The 13,875-nt window shown below is 40.6% G+C and overlaps 2 protein-coding genes across 8 annotated transcripts in view; one reads left to right on the top strand and one right to left on the bottom strand.

Annotated features, from left to right (window-relative positions):
- Nucleotides 1–13,875, top strand: part of LDLRAD4 (low density lipoprotein receptor class A domain containing 4) — a 279,454-nt gene that overhangs the window by 65,534 nt on the left and 200,045 nt on the right. The gene's annotated exons all lie outside the window — the stretch shown is intronic.
- The window catches only part of LOC310767380 (uncharacterized protein), a gene marked incomplete at its 3' end in the record, with an annotated part of 52,864 nt that overhangs the window by 34,676 nt on the left and 4,313 nt on the right, over nucleotides 1–13,875 (bottom strand). The gene's annotated exons all lie outside the window — the stretch shown is intronic.

The following is a 13,875-nucleotide window of genomic DNA, read 5'->3' as shown; positions in this document are numbered from 1 at the left end:
AATTTAAGTAGGACTGTACCTTTTAATTCAGACACTTTCCTTGAAGAGGGTCAAGCAATTGTTAAACCAGAGAGTTAACAGACATTTGAAATGCAGAGGAAAATGGAAGCTGACCAAAGTTAGGGCCATTGCCCCATTGAACTGTAAAAGGAATGCTAACGATGACAGATTTTTTCTGGAAAGACCTTAAGTGATGGAAGTTTAATTTCCGTTGTCAGTAGAAAAGCTTTTGGAAAGACAACCAGCAGTGTGCCATTTTTGTCACAACCTGAAATGTCAATGGGAAAAGTTTTAGAACAGATTGGTAGAATATACAGCAAGAACGCATGAGAGCCAAATGTTCATCTAGCTTTTTGTTTTATTGACTTCAATCATTCTGCAACATAGATCTGAGAATTTTAAAGTCATTCCCATGTCAGATTGCTGAAACTCTAGAATGTGTCCTGAATGCCATGCTCAGCTACAAAAGGGTGTATATTTTGAGACTTGAAAGTACAGTGGTACCTCAGGTTAAGTACTTAATTCGTTCCGGAGGTCCGTACTTAACCTGAAACTGTTCTTAACCTGAAGCACCACTTTAGCTAATGGGGCCTCCTGCTGCTGCCGCGCCGCCGGACTATGATTTCTGTTCTCATCCTGAAGCAAAGTTCTTAACCTGAAGCACTATTTCTGGGTTAGCGGAGTCTGTAACCTGAAGCGTATGTAACCTGAAGCGTAGGTAACCCGAGGTACCACTGTATATACAAAGTAAAAGACAAACAACAACAACAACACAAAAACAGTAAAGTGCCTTCAGTAGTGTGGTCAACATGGGTGGGTCACACTAAAGGGAAAGCCTACATGAGTAAGAAAGTTTTTAACAAGTGTCTAAAGCATAGCACTATAGATGCTTGCCACGTGTCCAAAGGGAAGGAATTCCATAAAATAGGTGCAATAGTGTTAAAACTTCTGCTCTGGGTGGCCATGAGGTAGATCTCAGTGACATATGGCACAGTCAGAAGAGCATCTCTGAAAGACTACAATGAGTAAGGGTTACAGGTGGAATAAGGCAGTTTCTCAAATAGCTTGTTCCCAGGTTGTTTATAGCTTTATATACTATCAGTTTTACCTTCAGCCTGGGCGAGTACCATAATGGGAGCCTGTGCAGTTCTTTCAACAAGGGACATAGGCTGACACTAAGATTCAGTCGATTGTCTGGCTGCTGCACTGTGCCCTAGCTGCAGCTTCTGGACCAGTCTCAAGGGTAGCCTCACACACGGTACATTACAGTAACCAGTCTTTGGGATTGCCAGTGCCCAGATTGCTGGAATACCTGTGAATTTTATTTACCAGAATGCGTTGACTGTGCTATTTGCTCAAACTGTTACTGATATGATTATAGTTTTACTGATATAATTATATTGATTGTAATGTTAATTTTTAATGCTGCTGCTAGTTGCTTTCAGCTCAGTATTCCTGTTGGAAATGTAGAATACAAATACAAATTAAAATAAAACAAGATCAGATTGGAAAAGGAAGCATTTCCTACCAAAGATCAGTTTGTATGTCTGTTATAATAATGACAGAATACGCAATACTAAGAAAAAATTCAAAAATGTCTAAACTAGAGATCCCAAAGGCATAGTATGTGAGAGTTCTGCACTGCAATCCAAGAAAAATTCATATTTTTCAATACTTCCAATGAAAGGGGGGTGGGAAGGAATGTTCCATAAAGATAAACTGTTTATCTCTCAATAACTGAATGAATTAATAATAATAATAATAATAATACAGTGTTACCTCTGGTTACGTACTTAATTTGTTCCGGAGGTCCGTTCTTAACCTGAAACTGTTCTTAACCTGAAGCACCACTTTAGCTAATGGGGCCTCCTGCTGCTGCTACGCTGCTGCCATCTGATTTCAGTTCTCATCCTGAAGCAAAGTTCTTAACCCGAGGTACTTTTTCTGGGTTAGGGGAGTCCGTAACCTGAAGCGTATGTAACCCAAGGTACCACTGTATGTATGTATGTATGTATGTATGTATGTATGTATTATTTATTTATACATACCCCACCCATCTGGCTGGGTTGCCCCAGCCACTCTGGACGGCTTCCAACAAAATATTAAAATACAATAGTCTGTTAAACATTAAAAGCTTCCCTAAACAGGGCTGCCTTCAGATGTCTTCTAAAAGTCTTTTTCTCTTTGACATCTGGTGGGAGGGCGTTCCACAGGGTGGGTGCAACTACCGAGAAGGCCCTCTGCCTGGTTCCCTGGAACTTGGCTTCTCGCATCAAGGGAACCGCCAGAAGGCCCTCGGCGCTGGAATTGGTATTGAATGCAGGAACACAAAGTTGTAGGAGTGTGAGGTTGTTTAAGAACATGGTCACTTTGTCCATCTTATACATGCATGCTTAATCAAAATAAAGGACAATAGCAGATTGAATTGATGACACATAACATAGTGAGCATTCTTGTAGGCCTTATGACCTTCCTCCAGCTTCCAAACAGCAGCAGTAAATGGCTAATGTTTATCAAAGTTGTAGAAGAACGCCTGTAATTCATAAAACATACTTTATAAGACCATCAGTGACTGTAGATGGATTTTATGTAAAATAAACTTTCCTGGAAATTTTGGTGTTCAGACCACAATTCTGCACATATGTTAGCATAATAAAATTTTTGAATGGGAAGGTACTTTGGTGGTAATGTAGTCTGACCATCACCACCCTGCTCAATGTAGGAAATCCTAGACAGATAACTCTCCAGTCTTTGCATAAATTTATCCGGCGAAGAGAGAGAGAGCCATCTACTACCCAGGGCAGTCTGTTCTATGGTCAACAAGCAAATGTTCTGCTAACGTTGAGCCAAAATCTGCTTCCTTGAAATTTTCACCTATCACACATAGTGTTTATCATAAACTGCATATATTTGTGTCTATTTTAAAATAATGAGCTTCCAGCTTGGCTAAGATTAAAAGAGTCAGGAGTTTGGACATTACCCCCCCACCCCAAATGAATGAATGAATGAGATCCTTCTGCCATATCACAAACTGCTTTTGAAAGACCCCCCTTTTTTTTTCTTCAAAAGGGGTTTGTGTGTGACTTTGGATGAACTGCTGTTTGAAAAACAGAATCACAAAGCTTCTTTAGACAAGTGTAACTAGTTATGTGGTTCTTTGGATCTTGGCCAAATTGCATCCTCTCATTTTAGTTCATTGAGTTGAATAACATTCATTATGTAGATTCATTATCCTTCTATATGTAACTATAGCATATCTAAATGGTCCACTTATGATTTTTGCAACTTGTTCAGATATGAACATTCTAGCTTGCTTGAATTGGTATCTGGGATCATGTTCCCAGAATTGTCTTCGAACAAATTGCACAGGTAACACATTAGGACAAAATGTTTTCATTTGTGTGGGTTCTTTGTAATCATTCCAAAAGCCATCCCATGGATGCAATATGCTGTGTTGGATCTGGACCAGACTCTGACTGCCATCCTAGGCAAATTAATAGAAACTGTACTTACAAGCAGATTGGTTGAGCTTATGGAGAAATATGATATATTGGGGAAAGGGTGCTATTAGTTTTCTTAAATGTAACTCATGCCTCGTATGGCGCTGTGGTCTAAACCACTGAGCCTCTTGGGCTTGCCGGTCAGAAGGTTGATGGTTTGAATCCCCATGATGGAGTGAGCTCCCGTTGCTCTGTCCCAGCTCCTGCCAACCTAGCAGTTCGAAAGCATGCCAATGCAAGTAGATAAATAGGTACCACTGCGGCAGGAAGATAAACAGTGTTTCTGTGTGTTCTGGTTTCCATCACGGTATCCCATTGCGCCAGAAGCAGTTTAGTCATGTTGGCCACATGACCCGGAAAGCTGTCCGTGGACAAACGCCGGCTCCCTCGGCCTGAAAGCGAGATGAGCGCTGCAACCGCATAGTCGCCTTTGACTGGACTTAACCGTCCAGGGGTCTTTTACCTTTTTACCTTTTTATTGTTGGAAGAACATAAAAAGTATCATGCTGTATTAGACCAAGATTCATATAGTCGAACATTCCTCTATACCTGTTCCATTCTGATTTTGATCCGCATCTCTTTCCTGCTTTCTATTAGCTGGATTCTAGGAAAAGGGTGGCCACCAAGCAATTTCAAATGGCCCTGGAAGACTTCAACAGTTTTGTAATATGGCAGCTACTTTGAGATCTTGTATAGAATGTCCTGGGAGATTGAAGTGTTCACCTACTGGTTTCTCTGTCTTGTGATTCCTACGCCAAAGGATAAATGGACATAAATCTGACATCAGGAATTTCAGAAATAGACTGGAAAGAGAAGTTGCTGAATTGCAACTTATTACCAAATTTAAAACCGTGGAGAGACCTGGTCTGAATAGAGACATTGGATTCTTATCTCATTATACGTGATAACGCTATTTTTAGCCATCTCACCCCTTGCTTTTTCCTGTAAGACCAATTGCAGTCGTTAACAGTCATCAACAGGTTTACCACACCTAGCCAATCACCCATTCCCACCACCCTTCTGAGTAATACCCCTCCCCATCCTCTCACTATATATGAGGGTCTGGTGACTTCTGTTTCAGTATATCTGAAGAAGTGTGCATGCACACGAAAGCTCATACCAATATCAAACTTAGTTAGTCTCTAAGGTGCTACTGGAAGGAATTTTTTTATTTTGTTTCGACTACGGCAGTCCAACACGGCTACCTACCTGTAATCAGAGCTTACGTCAATTTGGGTTTTTCGCAGATTGCCATTGCTCCTATTGAGCTTTAGAGAGTGGGTTTTCATAGGGAAAGCTCTGGAGCGGGGGGGGGGAGGGCATTCAGACATGAAGCTTTAAAGTGCAGACCGTGCCTCGAAAGAGCAGAGGAAAAGTAAGTATGAATAAACCCTAAAAGATCTCTTAGCAGAAATAAGAACCGTTTTGGAATCTCTGAAGCTGACCACCTAAAGATGCTGGAGAATGCCGATGAAAACAGAAAAAGGAGCAGAAATTGTTGGTGTTCACTTGTTCATCCCATCTCACAAACAAAAATCAATCTGCTCATATTTGCTGTCGCCGCTTCTTTCAGTCTGCAAGTGATACAAAATTGATTACATTTCCCTCCATTTGTGTTGTATTTCCTCTGCATAAAAACAAATGGGGTGGAATTACATGACAACATAATGTAATTTGTGAAATTAATTACAGTGGTACCTCAGGTTACATACGCTTCAGGTTACAGATGCTTCAGGTTACAGACTCCGCTAACCCAGAAATAGTGCTTCAGGTTAAGAACAGTTTCAGGTTAAGAACGGACCTCCGGAACGAATTAAGTACTTAACCTGAGGTACCACTGTAGATGAATTACATAAATCTTTTGGTCTACAACTGCCATCATCATTCATCATGGTTAATTATTATTATTATTACATTTATATCCCAGCTTTACTACAAGGAGCTCAAGGTGGAAACATGGTTATCCCTTCCCCATTTTATCCTCACAACAACCCTGTGAGTTAGGCTAGGCTGAGAAACAGTGACTGGCTCAAGGCTACCCAGTAAACTTCATGGCTAAATAGGGATTTGAATCCTGGCCTCCCAAGTCCTTGTCCAACCTTCTAACCACTACAAGTGAATGGATACACAATTCTGTTGACGTTGAACCCTTCAACCCAGTGGCTCCAGTATTTTTGCTTTTCAGGGGCATTCAATACGGCACTGCAGAAAGCAATGCATGCCAAAACAAGGCTGTGGCATCCAGCTATTTCTGGACCAGGCTGGTAATTAGCATGCCATTGGTAATTCCCTGCTGTCTCGAGCACTGTGCTTGGTTCCTTATTCCAATACAGAGTGTTGGGAGACGGGGTTTATCTTGTTTGGAAATGTGGCTTTGTCAAGACCTCCAAAATGTCACTGTGAGATTAATCGCTTTCCCAGCAAAAGTTCAACAGACCTGGTATTTCCATTGCAATTGTTGATTTTAAGTAGGGTGCTCTTTGGAGCAAAGCTGCAGCTTGATAGACTGGAGCTTAATGATACTTCATTTCAAAGAAGGATGTGCTATCACCTAGAGCAGGAACGACTGATATGGTGTTGGGGGAGAAGGTGATTAAGGAGCAAAGACTCTTGTTTCATTAAAGGATCTTGCACTTTTCTTATCTGTTTCTAGCTTTAGCTTCCTATTTTTGTCTCTCTAGACAGATGTTCCAGTTAATAAATCTGCCTTCACAGAGGTGATTTTTATTTTATTTATTTATTTTTTACTTAGCCCAGTAGAGTTTCTATTAACCCCAAGTATTTTCTCTTTGCTCGGTGACTGAAAGAGCTCTGGTGCAGCTAAGCGCACCACAGCTGTTTCATGTTCTATGTATTTCTCCACAAAAATGCCAGTGGGGGGTGGGGGGGAATGCCAGTTCATAATTTCTAGCAATAAAACCAGGGGAAAAGTAAAGTATTTGAGTAGGAATAAAATATCTAGGTGTCTAACACCCAGCCTACATTTTAACTGGATATGAATGGTCACACTCCTCCACATATTTGCAGTCATGTGGAGTGGGAGACCTGGGACACCCGCCCGGGACTCCCTCAGCAGTCCCCCTGCCCCACCATCCATGGGTTTGGGAAACATCTGCAAAGGGAAGCCTGCTGCACACACATAGGCTCACCCTGTTATTTGGAGTCCTGACCAGTGACTGAGGTGGAATCCAGACACGCATATAAAACAGCTTTGAAAATGCTTTTTTTTAAAAAAAGTTTTAAAAAATACATTGAATTTTCCATAAGGCTCACCATCGCCATCTAGTGTCACATTGTATATTGCACTTAAACCACACTTAAAACTTTTTATTTGCAGCTGTATAGCTGACTCCTGAGAGAGCCTATGACAGAAGTAGCCAGCACAATGTTTCGAAGATGTTGTTGAACTATCAACCCCAGCCGTTGGACATACTGGCTGGGGCACATGGCACTCAGAGTCAACAATGCATGGAGGGCACCACATTGGCATATGTGCCTCCAGCAAGCTTCAGTGCATGGATGACCAGAGAGTGGGAGGTACGATTGCAGGAGCTGGCCATGCAATGACAATTTGTAACCTGTGCAAAGCCAAGTTTGGCAGCAGCTGTTAAGGTGCTGCTATGGGAACCTTGGGGTTATGGCATGGATAAATAACTCTGGTGAATCCAGAGGAAACTAACATTCACTGCTAGGGTAGCCATACGTTCGGAATTTCCTCGACATAGCTGGTATTCAGCCCTTGTAAACTGTCCAGGCCCATGTTGGCAGTGTAGATTTTCACAAGTTTTATTAAAAATAGCTCATAATCTCTCTCTTTTTTGGGAGGGGGGAAAATTTTGCAAAAAAAAGCTCTGGATTTTTACTTTTTGAAATATGGCAACCCTTTTCACTGTACCTGTGGCGATTACTGAAAATTAGAGGGGGGGAACACATCTCTGTTATTTGTACCTTTTGTACAGTGGCAGTAAAAGCAACAGGGAATGTGAATTTTCAAGGGGTTAAGAAGTCTCTCTCCTACTTCGAATTGCAGCCTAAGTGGTTCCGTTTTGTAAAGCAAAAACGGAATTAGAACTTAACAAGCACACTATTTCCTTATTTCTTCCCTGGGTAAACTGGGAAGCACTATATACTCATGTCTCTACAAATACAGTTGTCATTGGTAACACAGGGAGATGCCTGCCTTTTTCAAAATGGTGCCAAGGTGCATCTATGCTGGGATGCAGTGCATTGTGATAGGCTGGAGGGGAAGAATTGCTACCAATACACAGACACACACCCTGCCCAGGAACCCAGCCTCCCTTTCTGGGAAGTGGGTACAAAAGGGACAATTAATTTATAGTAGCACCTTCACAGGCCACTAAAACCTGTTGCAGTGAAGAAAAAATAATCTCTTCTAATCACCCTGACCTCTGAGTAATGGCAGAACTGAGGAGCATTTAACCAAGAAGCTTTCCCAATGGAATTTCTCCTTAATTTCTTTCTGGTATATATAATGCACCGATTTACTAATATTGTAATTTCCCCAGTATTCTGCCCCTATAAAAATTAGTATGTAGAATTCTTAAGAGTTGTGGATGGAGGATGAGGGATAATGTATTTTATGGTGCTGTAAGCAGTGCTTTTTTCTGGGGGGATGCAGGGGGACGCATACCCCGAAACATTTTGTGAATCTAAGTTTGGCCTCATTGAGGGGCAGTTTTTCAGTAGGAAAATGAGAGTAGCCCTGAATATTTATTTCAGAAAAAAGCACTGGCTGTAAGTATAAGGCTCCCATCATATGTGTATAAGGTTCATATCATATTTATATATTATAATCTTTTTATTTTTTATTTTTTTAATCACTGATTCAATCACTATCAACAGAAATTTTATCTCCATGAACTCAGCCTCTGAATTAGAAATGAAATAAGCCTGTAACTTCTTATATTGTGTTGTTGTCAATACTTGCTCTTCCAGGATCATCAACAAAGAAAAAAAACTACAGGATATGTACATATTTTGTCTGAGAGAAGCCCTCTATTTCCTGCGTTTGCATACACAAACATATCCTGCAACTATTTAAAGTTGTAAAGAGGCCACACACTTAGTGAGGCTCTTGTGAACCAGATGATAGAGTTCATCAGTCAGAGGTGCAATGTGGCAAGGGTTTCCTTCTGTCTTGAGTGTTGGAATGTACCATTGTTTGTATTCTAAAAATGCTTATTATTTAGGTACGGTACTTGTTTTCCCCCCATCTTAAGCTTTAAATTCTTTTTTGTTTCCTTTTTGCACTAGAGAAAAACTTAATAGAGAATTAATATGCCTTTGTTTAGAGGTATCCTGCCCCACCCTGCATCAGTTGTAATTGGATCAACAGATCTTCAAAATACACTAAGATCCAATGGGCAGAGATTAGTGGACAGTTTTTGAACCTAAGAGACTTGTATTTTGAATCCTTAATGGGAAACTTTGGACAAGCTTTGAACAAGCAACTATCCCTTACAGTCAATTTCCTGTCAGCAAAATGGGAAAATTTGGTCCAGAGAATTGAGTAAAGGTCTGTGATAGCATTCCGTGCCTGAAACTTAGCTGGTGCAGGGCTCGCCATGATCTGGATTAGTAACCCGTATGTGCACCATTTGGTAGGAGTGTACCATATAAATTATAACAATCACCAAGATCTGGTAAAAGGAAGTCAGGAGTTGAATTGTTATATTACTGGACTTTGCAAAGAGAAGCAGTGATCATCCAACATCCGCTGCCCAAAAATATGTTTAAATATGTTTTCATTAGTTCATTGTAACTCCTATAGGTTGGAATTGTATGCCGCTCCATGGAAAACATGGAGGTTAATAGCAACAAAACATGCACATGCAAAGGCATCCTTCTTCTCCCATTTATCTTCTCAAAAACCTTCTTTTTTAGAATTGTGTAGTAGCATTAAGAATGACTTTCCTCACTGTCCAAAAATCTTTCAACTGTTGCAGAGTCTGATAATGCCACATATAAGGAAAGCAAGCATGAACGAGCAATTCTGTCATACGTTTCTGGTTAGCATATTATTTTGTAATGCACCTTTTAATTTTTTCCTCCTTTTCCTGGATCAGGTGTTGGCTTTCAGACTGTTCTATTTCTCTTTATAGTTTTGAGTTTTCTTCAAACAGGCAAAGTTGCTGCAGTTTCTTCAGTTTCTTGTAAAAGAATTCAATGGAATTGTAACTTTTACATTATGAGCTGTTGATTTCATATCTGATAACCAGAAATGTCATTTCTGCCCAGCACAGTTTGAAGTGCTGCATTTTGTTTTGACAGGAACTTTTGATTTTAACATTACAATGGCAAAAACATAAGGATAGCTAGAAGTAAGAAATATTTGAAGGGAGTGTTGTTTGCCAATGACACATTGAAGGGAATGGCCATGGAAGTCAAGCACTGATGTCAAACAGCATGAGATTTGACACAAGGTTTGAATAATGAAGGTCTTTCAATTTGCCTAGCCTACCCCTTTGAATGGATTTTTTAAGTTTGATTGATTTTTTAAGACTTTCATGTGGATCTGTCCTAAGGCCTGCCTAACCAACTGGTATCCTTTTCCTGCTGGCTAGGAATGGAGGAGAAATTTTGTTTGGTGTGCATTTAAAGCCAAATCTATCAAACTCACAACTTCCAAAACAAAATGAAAACCAAAACATAGCTATCCTTTGAATTTTTCACTTTTCTGCAATTTTGCAATTCCTTTATCCAAACAATAGTTTATAAAAATGCAAATATTAGGGGATATTGTGCAAAGAAATGGAGGTATGGGTAAAAAATGCATACATGCATTATATTGGAGAAAACTGTATGCAAAAAAAATGTGAACATTAGTCAAAACTGTATTTAAAATGTGTTTATTAAGAAAAAATCACACTAAAATGCTGACAGATTTTCATGAGGATTTTTAAAAAAGCAGAATGCAGCAAAATGTGGAGAGCTGATTTAAGATGGAAAAAAATGAGAAACTGAGAAAGCCAGATTGACAGATATTTCCATCTTGCTGCTAGTCTCTGCTAGCATTCCAGCTGCTGTCACTTTGACTACCTATGTTCCAAAACACAGACCATCCTTTATTAAGGCTACATAAAATAAATCAAATATTCTTGTTTTTACCCTTCAAAATCCTTGAAGATCCTTGTGTTGTCTTATAGCAGTGAGTTGAGAACCATCAGATGCATAGTTTGACATTACTATATTGCACTGAGCTGTTATGAAATCACTTAATTTGTTATTTTATATGACAGTATCGTTGTAGGAATAGTTAATGTCTTTTAGGTTGCAATCCTTTGCAATTAGTTGGGAGTGAGTCTGAGTAGAACACAGCAGGACTTGTTCCACAATATCAACATTTTAAAGAGTGGGGGCATTGTTTCCAAGCTATGTATTTAAGAATGGGGCTGTTTCATCAATGACCAGCTAAAACAGCTCAGAAGACATTATTTCCCTCTGTGGAAAAGAATGTCCCAAGGATGATTGTTTAGAAAAGGGGTCTCAGAAACGTACGCACTACTTGAACAGAGTAGCCACATTCAACTTGGATCTACTTCCTCTTTGACTGAGGCCGGACACTAATTGGGGCAACACTCTCCCAACACCTCACCCTTATTCTCTGAACCAAAAACCCCTTTCTTGTGGAATGGTCAAGGCAATAGAGTGGGAGTGGCTGACCTGTGGCCTTCCAGAGACAGTTGGACCCCAAATTCTATCATACTTGACCATTGGGCATGCTTGAATAAGGTAAATGGGAGTGCAGCAGCATCAAGAGGTCACAGATTCTCAGCCCTGCAATAGTGTGCCTATAAAGGCCTTCACGCTAGTTAAATCTCATAATCCCTGGTACATAGATTTCACCTGGTCCTTTTGAAGTGAAGCTTCATCTTTTTGTTTAAAGTTTCTCTTTTTTTGCAAGTTGAATTTACAGTTGTTTTTGCTTGTGTCCTTTCCACAGGATGCCTGTTAGCCTGGGCTGACAGTGTGGTTTGTACATGAGATGCAATCAATTTTTTGGATCAGTGACCTGTACCCCCTTTGTTGATATCTTATGTAAGAGGATATATGATTCTTACTGATGTGTCATAAAGTGTCTCACCCTTTTGCCTTTTAGAGTCTTAAGATACAAAGGAGAGAGGTTATTCTTTGATTGAAATGATGAATGTGTCTTAAAAGCATGTGCATATGTCTCACCATTCCAACCTCCACCTCTTTCGCACTGCTTTCTAGATAATTAGGAAAGGTTTTCTGAAGTTCTTTCTAGCACAGCACTGTCACTGCACATGTCTGTATACTTGTAAATGCCAGTAGGTTTGAATCACAGCAAATTCTTTATTTTGGCTTAGCTGTAGGTAGTAAATTTAAATTGCAAGTTACCTTGATGTGAAGCAGTGTGGGTGAGAATCTGTTGCACTTGTACTCCCTGGGGTTGTTTCATTGAAGTTAGCCGAGTTTACACTAGGGAGATCATCAACTTTGTGACTCAGTTCTGTTTGGGAAGTGAATCAGTGTGAGCTTATATAATATTTAATAGGACTTTGATAATATCCTGTAGGCCTTGCTGAATGAAGACGTTATCAGGAGATTCTGGAAATGTTCTTATTGTTCAGCCATTTTGATAATCTCTCTTTGAATCATCCAAATATTATTGCTTTGTTTTCTGTCAGTTGTGACTTCAAATTCATATAACCTTTGCTTATGAATGTAGAGAAACTCTAGCACTTTTTCTGATCTAAGTACCATGTGTGTTAAGGAAGGATAAAGTGTTATAAGCTGAATTAATCCAACTCATCACATAGGAAGCTGCCATTCTCCAGGTCAGACTATTAGTGCATGTAAGTGCAGTATTCTCTACTCTGACTGTCAGCTGCTCTCTAGGTAAAGTTATTTCACACCACCTATTTCTTGGTTTTTTTTATCTAGAGCTGCCAGCAATTGAAGCCGGGACCATCTGAATGTGGTCTACCACTGAGCTATGATTACCTGGAATCTTCACTGTGGCAGCTGCAGACAGGTGGTCCATCTTCAAGATGCATGGAAAAATGGGGCACAATAGAGGGCATAGAGAGAAGGGGGAGCAGGTTAGTTTGCAACCCTGACTACCATCTCAGGATTGAGTCTACTCTTTAGAGCACTGCAGTTGGTTGTGCAGAGAAACATACAATACGTACGCTATATACAGGAGTACCTGCAGTCTGTACTTTGCATTGGAGAGGGTTCCAGCCCCTGACTGGTTTTTAAAATCAAGTATAAAGTAAAACACATAAACACCTGTGCTGTCAGCTGCCCTTTGGCCTCTGCTGTTGTGTGGTTTTAGCACTGCTGTTTAACATGGAATCCTAGAAATGTAGCATACAATTTGAACTCAGTTTTGATGACTGAGGGGTAAGGTAAAGGTAAAGGGACCCCTGACCATTAGGTCCAGTTGTGGACGACTCTGGGGTTGCGGCGCTCATCTCACTTTACTGGCAGAGGGAGCCGGCGTACAGCTTCCGGTTTGTGTGGCCAGCATGACTAAGCCACTTCTGGCGAACCAAAGCAGCGCACGGAAATGCCGGTTACCTTCCCGCCGGAGCGGTACCTATTTATTTACTTGCACTGAATGCTTTCAAACTACTAGGTTGGCAGGTTGGCAAGGTTGACTGAGGGGTAGGGCTGTGTAATAAACCACCATATCATTGAATACCCAGCAAGGCCCTCTGCCACCGCAGATATATATCGTGATATATCATGATATTTAACTGGTGCTATATCGTGATGTTGAAAACCAGATACTGCCCATCCCTACTGAGGGGTCTAAACATAAAATAAATCTTCTGATACCTTCTGTAAATCTTTCAAGATCCTGTGCTCTTTAACAGTACTGGGTCTAGAGCAGGGGTCAGCAGCCTTTTTCAGCCGTGGGCTGGTCCACCATCCCTCAGACCATGTGGTGGGCAGGACTATATTTTTTTTGGGGGGGGGAATGGACAAATTCCTATGCCCCATAAATAACCCAGAGATGCATTTTAAATAAAAGGACACATTCTACTCATGTAAAAACACCAGGCAGGCCCCACAAATAACCCAGAGATGCATTTTAAATAAAAGGACACATGCTACCCATGTAAAAACACGCTGATTCCCGGACCATCTAAGGGCCAGATTGAGAAGGCGATTGGGCCGCATCTGGCCCCCAGGCCTTTGATTGCCTACCCCTGGTCTAGAGGCTCACAGCATGAAATAAATGGAGTTGTGGGTCACACGGCAAACACTTCTGGATATTAGGGAGAACTTGAGTGGGACTCTTTCCCTTTTTACTTTAAGGTCGCTCCAACAATAAAAAGCCCTTTCAGACCAGAGCATTCTTTCTCTAGATATATGCTAATGC

This window comes from Podarcis filfolensis, assembly GCF_964270895.1.
Source record: "Podarcis filfolensis genome assembly, chromosome: 7".
In the NCBI taxonomy this organism is placed as follows: Eukaryota; Metazoa; Chordata; class Lepidosauria; order Squamata; family Lacertidae; genus Podarcis; species Podarcis filfolensis.
This window is presented reverse-complemented; position numbering and strand designations above follow the sequence as displayed.